This window comes from Loxodonta africana, chromosome 16 (assembly GCF_030014295.1).
Source record: "Loxodonta africana isolate mLoxAfr1 chromosome 16, mLoxAfr1.hap2, whole genome shotgun sequence".
Taxonomy (NCBI): domain Eukaryota; kingdom Metazoa; phylum Chordata; class Mammalia; order Proboscidea; family Elephantidae; genus Loxodonta; species Loxodonta africana.
In genome coordinates, this window is record NC_087357.1 from 24,604,933 (window position 1) to 24,624,781 (window position 19,849).

The window sequence follows — 19,849 nt, forward strand, 5'->3', positions numbered from 1 at the left end:
TTCCCCACAAAAAGGAAACTGAGGCACAGGGAGCCTCACACAGCCCAAAGTGCTGATTCTGCATCTCTAACTTCTCATCCTACACCTCTCAGCTTGTTTATCTTCAACCGTCTTCAAGCAAATCAGACTTGAGGGAGGAGGAAAGGTGCCTTTGCCAGTGTGAGCTGGCTTAGCAGAAACTGTACTATTGAGTTACATGACACAAACCAACGCTGTCCCACACAACAGGTAGATATATTTTCATTTATTTGCTTATATTTTAACTCGGCCAAGAACTTAAAGGAGCATTATTCCTGGAGAATTTGTTTGTTGAGATGTCACAGTCTAGCTCTCCAGACTATGAGCCAGAGTGAAATGGGCAGGCTCAAAGACCAAAACATCTGTCCTTTGCAACTTGAACAGCTGGGGAGCCAGGGCTCCTGGGAGCCACAAGAGGGCTGGACTTCACTCTGGTTTGCAGGATTTGGCCATCCCCAGAGCAGGTTAAGGCTTAGACCACTGGTCCAATTCTTCATTTGGGGTGGGAGAAGATGCCAGCAGAGGCAATTCCAGGGCCATGAAAGTGCCCTTGCAGGTCTAGGGCTGCATCAGATCCCTCAGCTCTTCTTGCCACCCCCGGAGGAGGGGAACAATTAATGAGTGCCTGCTGGGAGCTGGGCACTTTATCTGTCACTGCGGTTAAGTCTCACCGAAATTATGTCAACCATTGTTCCATGAGGATGAAGAGCCGGGGCTCAGAGATGTTAAGTAAGCTGGCCTAGGTCACACAGCCAGGTAGACATTGATCTGAGATTCAAACAGGTCCCAAGAGCCGCCATCACCTGCTAGTCCCAGGGCAGCACATGTGAATCTTGTAAAAGTCTTCACTGGCCTGGAGCTGAGTTCCTTTTATGTGTTGCTTTTTTCTGTTTCTTTTCTTATTTGAGGCCTTGGGGTTTGGGGTGGGAGACTGAAGGTGGGGCTGTACTATTTTCTACAACTGACTTGCCTTGCGTGTCATCCAAGCACCAAGTTCTGTTCACAGAGGAAGTGAGAGGTGCCCAATTTGGTCATGCAGAACACAGCTAGGCTCCATGAAACGAAACACAGTGGCTACTCCGAAGGAGGTGTCAGCCCTGGGCCGGTCCAGGGTTGAGTCACAGCAGACGCCACTCCCATGTCAAGAAGAGCAGCTTGGCCCTCACTTAGGGCATTTCCGCCCCACTCCCTGGAATCTACATTAATGGAAAAAAGAAGGGAAAAGAGAGGAAAATAAAAGAAGCCAATACCAGAATGACCAAGCAAGTTGAGCAAGACGAGGGTTGCCTGGTCATAGCAGTGCCTGGTGTGGGTCACAGCATCTGACCAGCCCCACCCAGCCAGGGTTAACCCCCACTGGGGCATCTGAGCCTTGGGTACCTCCAGGACTTATGAGCAAATCTAGGTTGTGTGAGGCCAGAAGATTTACAATTTTGGGGCACTCTTTCAAAAGCAGAATACCAAATTACAAAAACAACATGAAGTATAAAAGTGAATATTCAGATTAAGGGGGGAAATCACATCAAATTGCTGACGTCACTACAGATTTAGGTCTCTTTCTCAGAGGTCTCTTTAGGCAGTTTACCAGAAATGCGTGCATAAAAACGCTTCCTGTTTGTAACTTGGCTTCCTTTCCTTGCCTAGAAAACTTGACAGCTCCCAGCATCTCTCACAGGGCCCTGGAAGCTTCCATCTTATCAGCTTTATGGTAAGTGCACCTGTGATGAGGCTTCAAAGATCCTGGAAGCTGTGGGCTTTTAGCCATCACCGAGGGCAGGGGTTCCTAAACTTTTTGGGGTTTCTGATCCCTTTTGAGAATTGAATGAGAGCTATGGACCCTCCCCAGAAAAATATATAGTACTCACACCCACTAAATTTTCAGTACAATTGCAGGGAGGGATTCTTAGACTCTGTGACACCTACCTATACATCCCAGGTAAGGAACCTAGAACCTAATGCGGTCCATTTGTTTCCCATTCGTTCATTTCACAACAAATGCCCCAAGGGTTAGTGATTTGCTCAAGGTCACTCAGTAAGCTGGTGGCAGAGTCAGGCCTCAAATCCAGCACCCTGACTTTCTCCCCTCCACCAGCACCAGACAGACAGTGGGGGGTCTCCAGGGAAGGAGACCCCACACTAAGGTCTTTCTCTTGTCTCCTTCCGGCCTCTTTCCTAGACATAGATGTTTGCATAGAGTAACTCAGAGAGGGCAGAAACGATGGCACTTAAACACAAGCACAGATGGGGGGGTTTGGGCAGAGGAGATAGCAGGGTCTGGGGATAAATGCAATGAGAGATACAAAAGAAAGGGAAAGACACAGAGAGGTAGGTAAGGAAGGGAGGAAGACAGGAGGGAGGAAAGAGAGAACCAGTAAGCAAATAACATGCAAATCTCTTGAGAACAAGGCTGCTCTGTTGGTACTCAAGCTCCCAAGTCCTGGGGAAATCCCAGGAGAAGTCATATCCGATTGGGCCCTGTCTGAGCCCCTGGCCTCCCCTCATCCCGCTCTTTATCCTCCTACCCAACTCCTGTGCCCGCTCAGTACCCCAAGCTGTGTGCTTTGCACTGCTTCCCCCTTCCCCGGACTCTGAGGCCCACCCACCATGAGACTGCACAGCTGCCTTGCCACTTCCTCAATTAACCTTCCCTGAGCCCCCAACTAACTGAGGTCTTCTGCTACATCCCCTCTTGGCACCTGGTTCTTCTCTTTCCTAGCATGTGATGTCATTTACAGTTCATCCTTTGTTTCAGGCTGTGTTCCTGCCACGCACACACACACACACACACACACACACACACACCTCCATGTGCACAGGGTCTGGGTCCTTGGTGCCTTTGGCCTGGCCTATGGAAGTTCTCTACAATTACCGGCTGATTTAAATGAATGGGGGCATTGAGTGGTTTGGTCTGGGGGCCAGTGTTTTTATCCTGCTGGACTTGGTCACCTGGGACAAATAGCCATTCCCAGCCCATCCCTGAAATCCCAGGCAGGCCTCCCTGCAGTTGGGCACTGGCTTCAGCCTTTAGCTCATGGCCCAGAGGGAAGGACAGCTGGTGGCCAGCTGAGAGGGTCAAGGTGGAGTGATGGTGCCCAGCCCCTTGGAAAAGTGCACCAGCCAAGGGGGCACAGACCTCCAAGATAGGCTTCCTGTGTCTTTAAAGTGGATTCTGTGGCCCTGTCCTTCTTCCAAGAGTCCATGTCTTTGAGCTGGGAGGGTTACCACCCCTCAGCCAGCTAGCTCACCAGCATTTGTGTTAGGTGCTGTCAGCCAAGATCGTGGGGATGTGGCTGAGGTGGGTGCCCTGAGGGCCACAGCACACTGGGTCCTGGTTCTTTTTCCCACCTTGTGGGCTCACCTATAGATAATGGAGCTATCTTGAGAGGGCAGCCTGTTATTCACATCCAAGTATTTTTTCTTTCATTGCATTTAGTGTGGGGTAGAGGTTTTTTTTTTTTTAGAGGGTATTCTTTTCTTTTCAACTTGACACCCACGACTCCATGACTGGTGCTGTGTGTGACTAACTCCCAAGGACCCGGGAACCCCAATCAATTATTCTTTCTTCTTCTTGTCAGCATTGGGTTGGTGGGGTGGGGAGGAGGAGGCTTTATGTGACAAAGAAGCACAACCTGTTTTTCTTCTCCCAGGCTGGCTGCCTGGGGAGCAGTGGGTTGTGGGTGGAGAGGGCTGATACGATTGTGGACAAATTCCCCTTAGCAGTCAGTTTCTCTTCCCCCTGCTCTCTCCCCAGCAGCTGCAGGCGGAGTCTGGCCACAGCCGCCCACAGAGCCGCAGGAGGCCAGGAAAAGGTGAATTGCTTCAGCAGGTGGCTGCGCTGCCCTTAAACACACTCTGAGCAGCCTCCTTCCTTTACCGGTCCCCAGATGAAATGATATAAGAAATTTTGTGTCTCCTGGTAAGACACCAGATACTTAATATTCTTGTACCAATCCGTTTTTGCAGGGGGATGAGAAATAAGCCATGCTAGGCTCTTTAGGGAGCTGATTGGTGCTGATGGGGAGGAGGGGACAGTGCTGGAGTCTGTCGTTCTTGTCATCTCCAGTTCATCACGATGTCTCCTGCACCATCAATAGATGTGAGACGTCCTGGAGGCCACAGTGACTGGCCTCTGAGCGTCACTACAGGCCCACAACCTTCCTCCCTGCCTTACTCAACTGGTGACTCTGTCTTTGATCACTGCACTGTGGCTTTAGCGCTTTATCTCTGTTCCGGAAAAGCCTTTACGTTCTCTCTGTCATCACTTCCCTGACCTCCCAAGGCCAGGGCATCAAACGGGAGTCACCATCCCTCAAAAAGTGTTTCTGCTCCCAGGTGAGTAGCAGGCGTCACATACCAGGGTGTGTGGGGCTTTCAGGAAAATGGTAGGAAATGCCTCAAAAAAAAAAAAATCTTTTATTACAGCACCCAGCACAGCTCAATACATTCTTGTTGAATGAATGACTGCCCAGGACTCCTAAGGGTATGAGAAGCAATATGGAGGTGGTTCTGCACACAGCCACTGGCGTGCACTGCCTGGCTTTAAACACTGGCTCTCCTACTTGCTAGCTGTGCAAGCTCACGCATGTTGATCTCTCCGTGCCCCAATTTTCTCATCTTTAACTTGGGGATGATAATAATAATAACAATAAAGAGTCTGATTTGTGGCGTTGGTGAAGAATACTGAATATACTGCCAGGAGAATGAACAAATCAGTCTTAGAAGAAACACAGCTGGAATGCTCCTTCGAAGGGAGGACGGCAAGACTTACTTGGACACGTCACCAAGAAAGACCAATAGCTGGATAAGGGCATCATGTTTGGTAGAGGGTCAGCAGTGAAAATGAGGGAAATCCTCAATGAGATGGATTGACACAACAATAGGCTCAAACATATCAAAGATCGTGGTGATGTCACAGAACTGGGCAATGTTTTGTTCTGTTACACATAAGGCCACCATGAGTCAGAGCCAACTCAACTACAACTAACAACAACATTGTACATCAGTTAAAACACTGCCTGGCACAAAAGAGGCAACATATGTTTGTATTATTAAGACTAGAAGAATTGTCACTACAAAGAAGTGAATATTACTTTTAACCATGAGCTGTAAATTTCCTTACCTTGTAGGCACTGGAATCTCTCATTCACCCTCTCACCCCACTGTCACATGTCACAAGCTCCTCCCCATACACATGGAGACATCTATTGCAGAGGTTGGCAAACTTTGTATGTAAAGGGTCAGGTAATAAATATTTTAGGCTTTACAGGCCGCACAGTTTCTGTCACAGCTACTTAACTTTGCTTTGTAGCATAAAAGCTACCATAAACAATAGGTAAAAGGATGAGCATGTTCTAATAAAACTTTATTTACAAAAGCAGGAAGGGAACAGATTTAGCCCAAGGACCACGGTTTGCCAGTCCCTGATCTATTACCATTCCACTGTTCTACAAGACCTTGTTCAAACCCCACCTCTTCTGAGATGCCTGCCTGGATTCCTGCTGTGAGACTTCAATTTCCCCTCCTTCGGACTTCCAAAGCACTGGTTTGGAGGGAGTTTAGAGAGTAAGGCAGAAAATCTGGGTTTAAGTTCTGGCCCTGCTGCATGATTTTGAACAAGGCACTTAAAATCTCTGAGGCCTCAGTTTGCCCATTTGCAAAATAGGTATAAAAATTTCTGCCTTCCCTACCTCACAGGATGGTTTGAAGATCACACAGACACACGGTTGTGGCTTGCAAACTCAAAAGCACTACACAAGTAGAAGTGGATCTTCACAGCATCCCCAGTGCGCAATGCCCAGCACAGGGCTTGGCACTTGGTTAATGTTGACTGAACACCAGCTATAAATTTGTTTGTTATCAGACATACTGATATGTGTCTATATGTGTGTCAATCTTGTTGACTGAGTGAAGAACTCAAAGGACACAGGCCCAGGAGAGGAAGGGCAGCGTTTCCTAGGATGGTTCTGCAGAATGTTCATCCACTTGAGTTGTAGACTGGGGTCAGACTGCAGTGGATCTGATCGCCATGACAGGGAGTAAAGTATCTGAAAGCATATGCAGTTTGAAATCTGTGGTAAATTGTTACAGCACAAACATGGTGACTTAAACAACAGGAATTTATTCTCTCAGAATTCTGGAGGCCAGAGATCTGAAATCAAGATGGTAGCAAGGCCACGCTTCCTCCAAAGACAGTAGAGGGGTATCCTTCCTTGCCTCTTCCAGCTTCTGGTGGCTGTTGGCATTCCTTGGCGTTGCTTGGCTTGTAGTCACATCACCCCAACCTTTGCCTCCATCTTCACATCACCTTCTCCTCTTTTTGTGTCTTCTGTCCTCTTGTAAGGATGCTTGTCATTGGATTTAGGGCCCACCTGGGCAATCCAGGATAATCTCATCTCCAGATTCTTACCTTAATTACATCTGCAAAGGCCCTTTTTCCAGGTAAGGTAACATTCAGATTGCGGGGATTTGGACATAGACATCATCCTTGGGGGGGTGGGGGAACCATCACTATTTGTGCTTAGCCTTCTATCTAAAGTATTTCTTACACCATTGAACGGTCTTTCAAAAACATTATCTTTGTTAACTGTATATTATATATTGTGAACACACTATAACTCAGTTTGTTTTCCTGTTGCTAGACATTTAGATTGCTTATGATTTACCTATGTAATGCATGGACTTTGGAGTCTACTTTTCCGGTCAAATTCTGGTTTTGTCATTTACCAGGGCTGTGACAGTAGTCAAGTTTCATAAACTTCTCCAAGCCTCAGTTTCTCATTTATAAAATAGGGATCATAATACTTATCTCATGGGGTGGCTAAGAAGACTAAATGAAAGAATATATGTAAAGTAGCCAGGAGCAGAGTGTTGGCACATGTAAGTGCTTAGTAAATTTCAGTCAACTATTATTTTATTAATATCGATGACATCTCAGCTGATTTCTATCGGTAATGAAGTGCCATCACCCAAAACCAAACCCATTGCTGTCAAAACAATCCCAACTCATACCAACCCATGTGATGGTGTAGAACTGCCCCATAGGGTTTTCTTGGCTGTAATCCTTTTTTTTTACGCTTTAGGTGAAAGTTTATGGTTCAAGTTAGTTTCTCACAGAAAAATTTACACACATTGTTATGTGACCCCAGTTGCGATCCATATAATGTGACCACACATTCCTCCTTTCCATCCTGGATTTCCTGTGTCCATTCAGCTAGCTCCTATCCCTTTCTGCCTTCTCCCCTCACCTCCAGACAGGAGCTGCCCATTTAGTCTCGTGTATCTGCTTGAACTAAGAAGCACACTCTTCATGAGTATCATCTTATGTCTTATAAACTTCAGTCTAATCTTTGTCTGAAGAGTTGGCTTTGGGAATGGTTTTAGTTCTGGGTTAACAGAGAGGCTGGGGGCCATGTCTTCTGGGATTTCTCTGGTCTCATTTAGACCATTAAGTCTGATCTTTTTACTAGAATTTGAGTTCTGCACCCCACTTTTCTCTTGCTCCATCAGGGATTCTCTGTTGTGTTCCCTGTCAGGGCAGTTACTGGTGGTAGCCAGGCACTATCTAGTTCTTCTGGTCTCAGGCTGATGGAGTCTGGTTTATGTAGCCCCTTTTGTCTCTTGGGCTAATATTTTCCTTGTGTCTTTGGTGTTCATTCTCCTTTGCTCCAGGTGGGCTGGGACCAATCAATGCATCTTAGCTGGCCACTTTCTAGCTTTTAAGACCCCAGAAGCCACTCTCCAAAGTGGGATGCAGAACATTTTCCTAATAGACTTTGTGATGCCAGTAGACCTAGATGTCCCCTGAAAGCATGGTCCCCAGACCCCCACCCCGATACACTGTCCCTCAAAATGTTTGGTTGTATTCAGGAAACTTCTTAGCTTCTGCTGACTTCCCCCGTATTGTATGCTGTCCTTCCCTTCACCTCAGATAATTCCATTTAGTTAGTGAATTCCTATCTCCCTCTCTCCCCACCCTCATAACCCTCAAATAATGTTCTCTTCTGTGTTTAAACCTTTTCTTGAGTTCTTATAATAGTGGTGTCATACAATATTTGTCTTTTTGCGACTAACAGATTTCACTCAGCATGATGCCTTCCGGATTCGTCTATGTTTTAGATGCTTCACTGATTCTTCATTGTTCTTTATCACTGCGGGTAGTATTCCATTGTGTGTATGTACCATAATTTGTTTATCCATTCATCTGTTGATGGGCACTTAGGTTGTTTCCATCTTTTCACTATTGTGAACAACGCTGCAGTGAACATGGGTGTGCATATGTCTAGTCATGTGATGGCGCTTATTTCTCTAGGATATATTCCAAGGAGTGGGATTGCTGGATCGTATGGTATTTCTATTTCTACCTTTTTAAGGAAGTGCCAAATTGATTTCCAAAGTGGTTGTACCATTTTACATTCCCACCAGCAGTGTATAATGGTTTCAGTCTCTCCACAACCTCTCCAACATTTATTATGTTGTGGTTTTTAGATTAATGCTAGCCTTGTTGGGATGAGACGGTATCTCATTATAGTTTTGATTTGCATTTCTCTGGTGGCTAATGATCGTGAGCATTTCCTCATTTATCTGTTAGCCGTCTTGGCTGTAATCTTTATGGAAACAGATCACCAGGCCTTTCTTCCGTGGTGCCACTGAGTGGGTTTGAACCACCATCCTTTTGGTTAGTAGCTGAGAGCAAACCATTTATACAACCTAGGGACCTAATGAAGTGCTATTAGTACTACTAAATAGCACTAGAAGTACTATTCCCAGGGCAAGACCCCACAATACCAGCACATTCCAGACATTGGTAACAAGAGCTGGAGGGACTCTGGGGATACCATATGGGTATCGACTGAGTTGACTCCTTCTGAGAGCTCTGAGACTCTGGAGGGACTCTGGGGACATGCCATGTGTATGGAGAACCCCTCTTCCAACCCAACCACAAGGCCCATTCCTGAGTCATAGGCCCAGCGGTGGAAGTGAGAGGTTGGCTTACTTAGTATCTTCTCAGAACACAGACAGAAAGAATTACTTCCCTAATTTCCTCCCATTCCTGTAAATTGGGCCTTACAATGCACCCCTACCCAGAAAGGCATGACGATTGTCTAGGAACTCAGGCAAACCTACTGAGGTCACTTCACAGTGACCCACGCTCTGGGTTCTCCTGGGTTTCACTGAAGTCGGGAAAGGGTGACATACACTGACCCCTGCTCAGGGGACCCACGTGAGCTGTTAGAACTGGTGGTATGTTCCAGATCACTTGGCCAGCCCCTCATAGCACAGAGAGGAGCAGCAATGCACAGGGCCACTCATCAGCATGCAGATCTCCTGTATCCAGACTGGAGGCCCTCCCATTGCTTTGCCAGGAGGCTGGAAGGTGGTCTGCCCTTCTTGAAGGTGGTTTTCACCAATAGAGGTGATTTCAGTCTACTATTACCTGGTACATCCCTCTTTTACTTAAAAATAGCAAAGTTCCTAAATAGGTCAGAAAAATTAATGAATCCATCTCAACCTCAAACAAAAACAACCCAGGTAAAACCACAAAAGTTTAGAAAAACTTGTCATAGGGAGACTACTTACTTTTCCTACACAACCAAAGATGAGTGTTACTGAGGGCCAGTGTTGAGATGGAAGAAAGGGAAACTGAGGAAGTTCTTACCAAATGGCCTTTATTTTGAGGGAGAATGGGGTAAGGAACTTAAACAGAATGGGCAAGGTTAGGAAAGCCTACGAGAGGAAATACAAAAAGGATCTTACCAGGAACAAGAAGAAGTGATCCATGGAAGCTGGGGACCTTCTTCTGCCTACACATGGTAGGCACTTGGGACATAGCGCTGAGGGACGAAATTGGTGGTACGAAAGCCTCCAGTTCACAAAGGGCCCTTTGAGAAGTCCAGCTCATTCAAGGACCTGGAATTTATGAATGATCTAAACTCTTGATTGTCTGGAATTATACTCCATGCTTTACTGCCTTTGACCCTTAGTTCATGCTGTTTTTCTCTGATCTGCTCTTCCCGGCCATCTCAGTCTGCTGACATCCATTATAGATTGAACTGTGCCCCCGCCCCAAAAGACACATAGAAAGCCTAACCCCTGTACCTGTGAATATGACCCTGTTTGGAAATAGGGTCTTTGAAGATGTTATCAGTTAGGTCAACATGAGTAGGGTGGGTTCTAATCCTATATGAATGGCGTCTTTATAAAAGAGAAGATACACAGAGACAGAGGAAGGTTGCCATGTGATGCTGCAACTGCAAGCCAAGGAACGCCTCGAGCTACCAGAAGCTAGGGGAGAGGCCTGAAACAGAAGGAGTCAACACAGCCAGTACCCTGGTTTGGACTTCTGGCCTCAGGACTGTGAGACAACAAATTTCTGTTCTTCAAAGCCTCCTACCTTGTGGTATTTTGTTTATGGGATCCCTAGGGAACTAAAATACAACACCCTAACAATCCTTTCATTCATTTATCAGTGTATAATGAGCACTCAATTTGTGCCACAGGCTGGAGATACAACTAGGAACAAGACAAACGGGGTAACTGCCCTCCCTGAGCTCATGTTTGGATGATGGTAGAGGTGGTGGTGGCAGAAACCAAACAATAAATTGCACAGGTAATTACTGGACAACAGCCATGATAAGTGCTATGAAAGAGAAGTGCAGGATATTCTGTGCATGTGACAGGTTCAGCCTAGTCCAGAGCAGTCAGGAAGGGCTTCTTTGAGGAAGTGACATTTTGTGTGGAACTCTAGAGAATGAGTGTGAATTAACGAGGGGGAGAGACGAGAGGACACTGCAGAAAGAGGGGTGAGAATATGTGAGGATCCTAGGGTGGGATGGCATGTAACTTACTTAAAGGCTTGAAAGGCAGCTGTGGAGAGTGTGGCCCAGTGAGGCGGTGGGTGAGCAGAGTTTTGTACTCTTGTTGAGGAGCTGGGTCATTCTTCTAACAGCCACGGGAAAGCCATGGAGGAATTCTAGTGGGAGTTTCAAGGCCAAGATCAAATGGGTCTTCCTCTGCAAAACCTCCCATGATCCTCCACCCCACATGTGGCTTCTCTTTCCTCTCAATGCCTCACACACTTGTGGCACTGCCACTGACACTTTGTGCAGTAACCATTTGTGTACCCATCCTACCTATCCTTCAAGATGGAAAACTCATCAAGGAGAAGGAATTCCACAAGGCTCTGTATATACCTAAAACCAAACCAAACCAAACCAAACCCATTGCCATCGATTCTGACTCATAGTGACCCTATGCCTAGCAGGTGTTCAATAATTTCCATGGACTTGAATTGACGGATCAATGGATTCCTGACACTTCTTGAAAGTGGAGCAACTTATAGGATAATTTTAAAGAGGGTCCAGCATACTCCCCTTCTCCCGCCTCCTTTTTGTCTACCTCCTGTGGTAGCCCCTTTCTCTACCTCCAAACCTCTAGGGCCGCAGGATCCTCTTAACAGAATCTGCTGTCAGGAGTATGTGTGCGTGTGCATGCATGCATGTGTATATGTGCGTGTGTGTGTGTGCATGTGCGTATGTGTGTATGTATGTGTGCATGTGTGGTATGAATGTGTATTTGAGTGTGTGTGCATGTGTGCACGTGAGTGTGTGTGTGTTGACAGATGGGGAAGGGAAGGAAGAAGATGATTAGCACACTCTTTGCAGCCCCCTGCTGGGGTTACTTCCAGCCTACTGCTCAGGACAAACAGCTGCACAGGAATTCTCTCCTTCCTTCTCTACACCCCACCCTGGCTCCTCTCTCAGGAGGGTGACGACTGACTTATGTGAATGGTGAGAAGGGAACAGGGCCCATGAGCAGCCATTCTTGGCTCAGGAGGGCCTGTCTCGTCCACCTGCTCTGCCTCTAACTAGGTGGAAGGGCCCCTCGAGAGGGTGAGGAGAGCAGGAAGCCAGCTCCAGCCAGAGGATGGAATTATCACTCTCAACCAGAAAAAAACTGTCACTTGCTCCTCATTGTGAGTGAGTCTAAATTCAATCTGTTCTCTCTCTCAGAGGTTCCTGGAATTTACTCCCTTTCTAAAAGGGTCTTTCACCCCAACAACCATGCCAGAAAAGTTTTGATCTCAGGTGAAGAAACCTCAGGCAGGAAAAACCATGTGCACCTGCCCATTTTTCCCTTAAAAGATCAGCTTCCTTGAGCTTGAAATGCAGATGAATGGAGCGGAGGCATGGGAAGAGGCGGACACCCAAGTCTGAGTCATTACTTGAGGCTGTTTACTTCAGGCAGAAAGAAAGGAGGAGAGAAAATTAAGGGGGTTCAAATAAAAGGGTTGACATATAACCCACCAACTTAAGGTTGGAATCACAAACTCATGGGATGGGCAGATAAGGTACATTAGTGGAGCAGGCTTGTGTAAGACAATAGGGAGTGGTGGGGACTGTGGAGCTGAAGGATGTATACTGCACCCAAAGGCATTTACAATTAAAATAATGTTAAAACTTGTTAGTGGCCAAACAACTCTGTGGGTCAACAGAGTTTGGGGCCCCTGATAAAAGGGGAATAGGTTGCCTGGTAGCAAAGAGGGTGAAGGAAAGAGCTGGGAGCTCCTCATCCATGGGACCAGGAAAAAGCTGAGATCTCCCTCTCGTTCGTTCTTTTTCTTCCCTGTGACCATCAGATTATCTGCTCTCCACTCACGGCTTGTGGCCCCCTGCAGCCTGCTGGGGCTCCCCTCTCCCCAGAGTCAGCCCACTCCCCCTTGCAACCAGATTGCTGGTGGCAAGGACTGCTGGCTTCTCCTGTCCTCAGTGAGACTGGCAAGCTCTGGTGACTTGAGGATTTGGGGGTGGGGTGCAGCTGGGAAAATGAACAGAAGGAGGATGCAGGAAGGAGCTGAAACCAATTCATAAGCCAAGAGAATAAGATCAGAAAGTTGACAAACGCATCAGTTATTTCAGCGTTCATTTCCTAGCACAATTTAGGGTCGTTTGCATCTCATTATTGGCTCTTTTAAAGCTTGAAGGTGGGGGAGCTTATTTGGATATGTCCCCTGCTATCTATTGGTGACACTAAAAGCACAGCTGAGCTCATCTTAAAGCCCATCTTAAAACATGCTTGTTCAAAAAACAATGCCTGCTTCTTCCCTCTTTGCTAGATTTAAATGGGCTATGCTATTGGCAGTTTCCTGCTCCTAATCCCTTCTCAGGTGTGCAGAGGGACGATGCCTGGCCTCTGTGTTTTCACTTTCCCTGCAACTGATTAAGAACTGAATTCATTTTGCCAGACCTTTGTAGGGCAAACCTCTTTACCTGACGGGAGGAAGTTTTTCTCCTGTCTCATAAAGGAAGAAATATTTTTCAAGGCCATTTCAATGCGTAAACATTTCTCTTGCCACACATATACGTCTAATTGCTTGTTTCCGCCACCCCCGACAACAGAACACAGAGATATTCCTGGAAGGGAAAACTCAGCTGTCTGAGCCAGAATTCGGCAACGACTGGCTCACGAATGAGCACCAAGTGCAGGTGCGCTTCAAGACCCCAGAGGCCAAATAATCTCCACAGGAGCAACTGCGACAACCACAGTGACGACAGGCGCCAGGGGCAGCGGGAAGCCAAGAACCCATCGAGGACCCTCCCTCAACCCCACAACGTGTGTGTACCAAGCCGGGTGGGCTCTGTAGAAGAGAAAGGCTCCAGCACTGGACTTTACAAAATTTATAGGTGAGTCTATCTGGGCGATGCCCTGAAGATCCCAAGGGGAACCAGACCAGACCAAGGGAGCTGTCTGCAAGCTTGGCCTGCGTTATTGCCTGAACCTGGGGCTTACTGGTTTTCAGTAGTGTTTCCACAGTGTAAACACAATACCATTTGTTTATCCTATCTGCTGTTGGTGGACGTTTGGCTTATTTTCACTTTACAACGCTGCTGTGAATGTTCCCATCTTCTTAATTGTGTTGCCATTTTCTTCGTCGGGTTCGTACTCTTCGTTCCTAGACCCAGGACTAGGGGTGGAATTGCTGTTCTTGGGTGTGCATATGTTCAGTTTCCTAAAAGGCTCTGACCGCTTTACTCTCCCACCAGCCTGGTTTGAGGCCTCCTGCTGCTCCATGTCCTCACCAACATTTGGGATTGGGAGACTTTAGTTGCGGGTGAATTGGTGCCTTGGTGGCTTTCATTGTGGCTTTAATATTCATTTCCCTGGTGTCTGTTCACATTTTTTGCCCATTTTTATTTGAATCGATTCTTATAACTCCCTTGATGACTTATGTGTTGCATTTTCCCCCCATATTGTGGTTTGTTTTATCATCTTTTGTGTGTCTTTTTATGAACAGAATTTCTTGATTTTAATGTTGTCTATTCCATTGCTTCTTGAACTGTGATGACGGACCAGTTTTTTCTTCTTTTTTTTCATTTCTGTCAGTGGCAGACCAATATGTTTTACAATTAAGTAAGATTGTGTCGTTGTTGTCGTTGTAAGGTGCCGTCCAGTTGGTTCTGACTCATAGTAAGCCTATCCACAACAGAGCGAAACAGTCCTGCACCATCCTCACCATTGTTACTAGGTTTGAGACCATTAGGTTAATAAAAAGTTTTTTAAAAAAATGTATTAAGACAGTTGTCAAGAAAAACTTGTACAGCCTGTTTTCTGTGAATTTGGCTTTTCATAGTCTATTGGTTTTTCTTCAAGTGAAGTACTTGTATTGAGCCAGATACATTTAGACACTCAATAGATGCTTTAGGATCTAAAATAGAGAGGACAAAGATATCACATGTTGAAATGCTGAAGATGGAGCATGACAGAAAAGAAAATTGAGCTATGAGACATAAAAAAGAAGAATGCTAGAAAAATAATGTTAATGACAAAATGTCCTCAAGCAGAAAAGTCTGGAAACAACTTGATTAAGTATGGAATACATTCTACCCTAGCATATTTCTTGCCATATGAAATTGTCTACCAGAATCAAAAACAGGGAACACAGTGATCTGCTCATTGACATGCTATTACCCAGAATGCTCTCTGGGCTTATCATTTTGCGGAAGAACTCTTTGAATGTCAGAGTTTGGAAATGAAAGCACATTAATTTTAGATATGACAAGATCATCTATTCCATTTGTTCATGGGATTCTTCATTAAAGTTTAGTTTTACATCACAGATGGTACCTGGATTATTCTCTAAACTTCAGGCTTTGACGGAGTAAACCCAGGGTAGCCCATTCCAAAAAGGTCTCTTTAAAAGCCATGTTGTTGTTGTCTTTAGGTGCCATCTAGTCAGTTTCAACTCATAGCAACCCTGTGTACAACAGAACAAAACACTGCCTGGTCCTGTGCCATCCTCACAATCTTTGTTGTGTGTGAGCCCATTGTTGTAGCCACTGTGTCAATCCATCTTGTTGAGTGTCTTCCACTTTTTCGCTGACCCTCTACTTTACCAAGCATGGTATCCTTCTCCAGGGACTGATAACATGTCCAAAGTTCCTGAGATGAAGTCTCACCATCCTTGCTTCTAAGGAGCATTCTGGTTCTACTTCTTTCAAGACAGATTTGTTCATTCTTCTGGCAGTCCATGGTATATTCAATATTCTTTGCCAATACCATATTAAATTTTTGTTGAGCTCATTTCTAAATGGATCATCCTCTGAGGCAGCTTTTCCATAATCAGAGAAAGAGAAATGGGAATACAGAGTCAGAGACAGACAGGTGGGGGGGGTGGGAAGAGCACGCTATGTCAGTTCTATCTTCTTTTGTAAGAATTACTTGTGCTTTTTTTTTTTTTTAATCCCCTTTCCACCAGATTCTGATCTGGCAAGCAAGAGGAATAATACTATAATTGAAAGTGGTGAATCTTTTCTGACTCACTTCAATTTTCCACAGTGGCCAACTTTCAGTTTACTGGGAAATAAAGGCTAAGAAATGAGAAGTATCTCGTAGCTCACGAGCATCACGAATGCTCAGATTTTGCATGAATGTTAGTGTAAGAGTTGAATGTGTAGGTGCTGAGTATGTGTGTGGTGTGTGTGTGTGTGTGGACTGCACGTGTATCTGTTGAGTATGTATGCGTGTGTGTTGAGTACAGATATTGTTTGTATATGTATTTTCAGTATATGCATTGCGCGTCCGTGTGTATTAAATGTCTGGGTATTGTGTGTGCTGAGTGTATATGTATTGTTTGTGTTGAATGTGTGTGTTCTCAGTGTGTGTGTTGAGTGTATAGGTATGGTAAATGTACGTGTCAAATGTATGGGCTGTGAGTGTGTGTGTGTACCCACATGTGTGCCTGTGCTAGGGATGTGTGTGGCAAGGACACCAGGGGGATTAAAACACACCTACTCTAGGTCAGACATGTTGCATCAGGAGTCAAAAGGGCTGCTCCCAGAATCTAATTTATTTTGTGTGGTTGAAGTTTGGCATAAAGGAAACAATAGAGACCAGCTATTATTTGGAGGAGATCATTTTGAATAGCTTGGACAAAAGCAGAGAGGACATCAGGGTTGGTGTCTGTCCTTGGCCCACTCTGTGATCTCATGGTTGGTATCTTGTTAATCGTCTCTTTCTTCACTGGGGCTCACAACCCACTCTTGCTTCCTTTCAAGTTCAAAAGAAACCTTAATTATCTAGAGACAATCACTGGATGAAGCACAATTCACCAAGGAGGCACAAGTGGGGTGGGGCAATGACAACAAATTGACCACCAAGGAAACCAAGTAACTCTTGTCTAGTTATCTACGTAACAGGTATAAATTAGACCCTCAACTAGATGGAAAGACCTTCAAGGCTTGGGATTTCTTCTTTGTTTCTCTATCCTGCCTCCCTCTCTCATACTTGGCACATTGCTAAGCTCTTAATAATGGTGAGTACTAACATTGAGTGGGTACCTGCTCTGTGCCAAGCATGGTCCTGAAGCTTCACTTTAGTCCACAAGGCGCATGAGCTGGATCCTGCAGACCTCTACCTTCTCAGCTTATACCCCTTTCTCTCTGTACTTCCGCCACACCAGCCTTCTTTCCATTTGTTGGACACACGAAACTTGTCCCCACCTCAGGGCCTTTGTACTGGCAGTTTCCTCTGCTTGAAATGATCTCCCTCCTACTCAGCATTGTCAACTCTGCCATATACTTCCAAAGGCCAACTAAGTTCAAAATAGAGCAGTAATCATGCAACTTGGGCAACATACACATTATTGGTGATGCTGATAGATGCCATCTCAGTGGCTTAGGGGTGACAGAAGCCCAACTACAGAGGACCGAGGAGAGAACAGAGAGGGAATAAGCAGAGACAGTTGCTGCAAAAACATTGCTATGAAGGGAAGCAGGAAATAAGGAGATGGCAGGAGGGAGACATGTTCAAAAAAGGTTTTTTGTTTGCTTGCTTGTTTCTTTTTAGGGTAAAAGATAACAGAGCATGTGTGTATGTGGATGGAAATGATCTAGGCCCCTGGCATGAGGCCCAGACACTGGAGAGGAGGGATAATAGCCAGGAAGAGTGGTTTTAGAGAGGAGAAAAGTGAAAATGGGGCCTGGTAGGAAAGCACTGTAGGATTGCCAGGCAATATTGAGTTTGTTCAATGAATTTAATCCTCACCAAATCCTATGAACTGTGTAGATATTGTTTTTCTCCTTACTTTATAGATGAGGAACCAAGCGCCAATGATGAGAAGTAGCTGCTCAAGGTCACACTGCCAGCAAGTGGAGAAGTTGGGGTTTGAACCGGGGTTCAGACTCCTGGTAGATCCAAGTGCAAGATTATGAAGAGTGAAAAATCAACTCCTTAAATCAAAGCAAAGCCTGAGAGAATCACAGAAACACCCTGAGGATCACAATTCAGATGCTAGAGAAATGTAGTCATTCTCATGATTTATAAATGGGGAAATTTTCAAGATTTTATTTAATTGTCAAAATAGTATCTGTTGGCAATGCTCTATTTCTCAACCTGGGAGGTGGACACTTGGGTGTTTCTTTGAGCTAAATCATTTCACCACATTTGTTTTGTATGCTTTCTCTGTGTTGTTGCATTTCACAATAAAAGGTTTAAAAATAAGCCTGAGCTGCCCTATGGATGGATGATATACAACCATCTTCCCTTTAAAAAGTGGCCCAATTTAGTAGTTCCCAAACCTGGCTGGCCATTAGAAGCACATGAGGAAACCTTTAAAATGCAGATTCCCACCCAAGACCTGGGGACTCAAATTCCCTGGCTTGTATCCTCAGAAAGCTCCCTGTGGTTCTACTGCTCAGTCAAGTTTGGGAACTCCAGGCCCCAAGTCCTTCGGCTCAGTTAAAACTGATGTTTTCTGCGGAGTTGTTTCTTATGGCCTCTTGAGATGCTCAGAATAAGCCTCGTGCCAGACAGAAGCCTGGTCAATTCAACAATGTTGTGTGTTCTGCTTTCCTGCCCTACACCCTGAACTCAGCTTTCTTCTGAACTTTTGATCACTCTTTACCATGGAACTAAGAAAATATATACATGTTATAAGAAAAACCCTTTAGCTTAAACATCAAATGAACATACATCTGATTCCTTTAGCCTATCTCCCTCTTGATACCTTCTGGGGAAAGACCCCATGACACCCAGAGAAGAGACCTATGTGGGGAGGTCAGAGGTTGGGTGGAGGCAGTCACATCCATGTGGGATTCTACCAGCTCCTCCATTCCTGAAATTAACGTACTAGCAGTTAGTTCATACACCTGCTAAGAAGGTACACTGGTCAGGGAAGGAGACATTCCCCACATTCTTCTTTAATCTAGAGACAATTGAGGAACCATAGCAGCCATGGCCACTCTTGGAAAGGAAGGGCAGGCAGAAGGGCTTAGGTGTGGGTTGATGATTCAGGAGAAGGAGAGAACACCACCCCCGTGTTCAAGAGCAAGACTCATGGGGACCTTAAAGCAGCCAGCTTTGAGAGTATCACTTTCCCTCATTCTTTATCCTAGAAAGAACACAATCAAAATACAGTTCCATACGCTGCCCTTCCCCAAAAGAAAAAAGAAGGGAGCAGGAGTTTGGGACTTGCTTTGCAATTTGAATCTCAGGAATGCATAAGAAACAGCAGTTGCTGCCTTCTGAGCAAAGACGCTCTATTGAAATTTGACTCATCCCTGGCAGTTTATTGTGTTTTTTTTCCCCCTTCTTCCTTGTGACACAGAGGAGTGAGGTGAGTAATGCCCTGCGCAGCAAGAGAAAAATAGAGCCCCAAATGCCTTCCATTATGCTAAAGGCCTATGTCACCAGCTGTGGTGCAGGGGGTGTGGCCACCACCCATTCGTAGGGGAAGATTCAGAACATCTGACTCCCTCTCTCCGAGGCTATTTGTGGTTCTAAAAATGGAACAAGCAGGGACTAAAAACTGATAAACACAGAGATGTTGAAAAGCCCTGCTGGGGGTCTTGTCGTAAGAGCTGAGGTGGTAGAGGGCCCTGGTATGCAGGAGTTCCCAAGGCCACACAAAAGGAAAATAGTTGGCCCATTTTCTGTTGCTTAACACCTCCTTCCCCGCAGGGGTAAGAACGGCCTCTTCTTCCAAGAGTAAAAATAGCTAATATTTACCGAGTGCCTGTTATAAGGCAGGCAGCGAGCAAAGAATTTTCCAGGGGTTATGTATGTCATCTAGTATGTATACACTTGTGCTCACACACACACCATGCACAAATGCCACACACACCACATGCACATGAACCTGGAGGTGGGTACTATCAGCATCTCCTTATACAGATGAGAAAATTAAGGCTTAGGAAGCTTCGAAAACTTGACCAGGGTCACTAGGTGAACACAGGCCTCAAGTGCAGATACTCTTCAGAACAGAGCTCTAAACAAACATCTACCTACCAGTTGCCGTTGAATTGATACCAACTCACAGTGACCCCAGGTGTGTCAGAGT

The 19,849-nt window shown here is 45.6% G+C and overlaps 1 long non-coding RNA gene across 1 annotated transcript; it reads left to right on the plus strand.

Annotated features, from left to right (window-relative positions):
- Window positions 1-915: 915 nt before the first annotated feature.
- LOC111750291 (uncharacterized) lies at window positions 916-19,592 on the plus strand. Its single transcript, XR_010318066.1, has 3 exons — window positions 916-1,726; window positions 13,413-13,697; window positions 17,604-19,592. It is a non-coding gene; the product is annotated as an uncharacterized LOC111750291 (long non-coding RNA).
- Window positions 19,593-19,849: the final 257 nt, after the last annotated feature.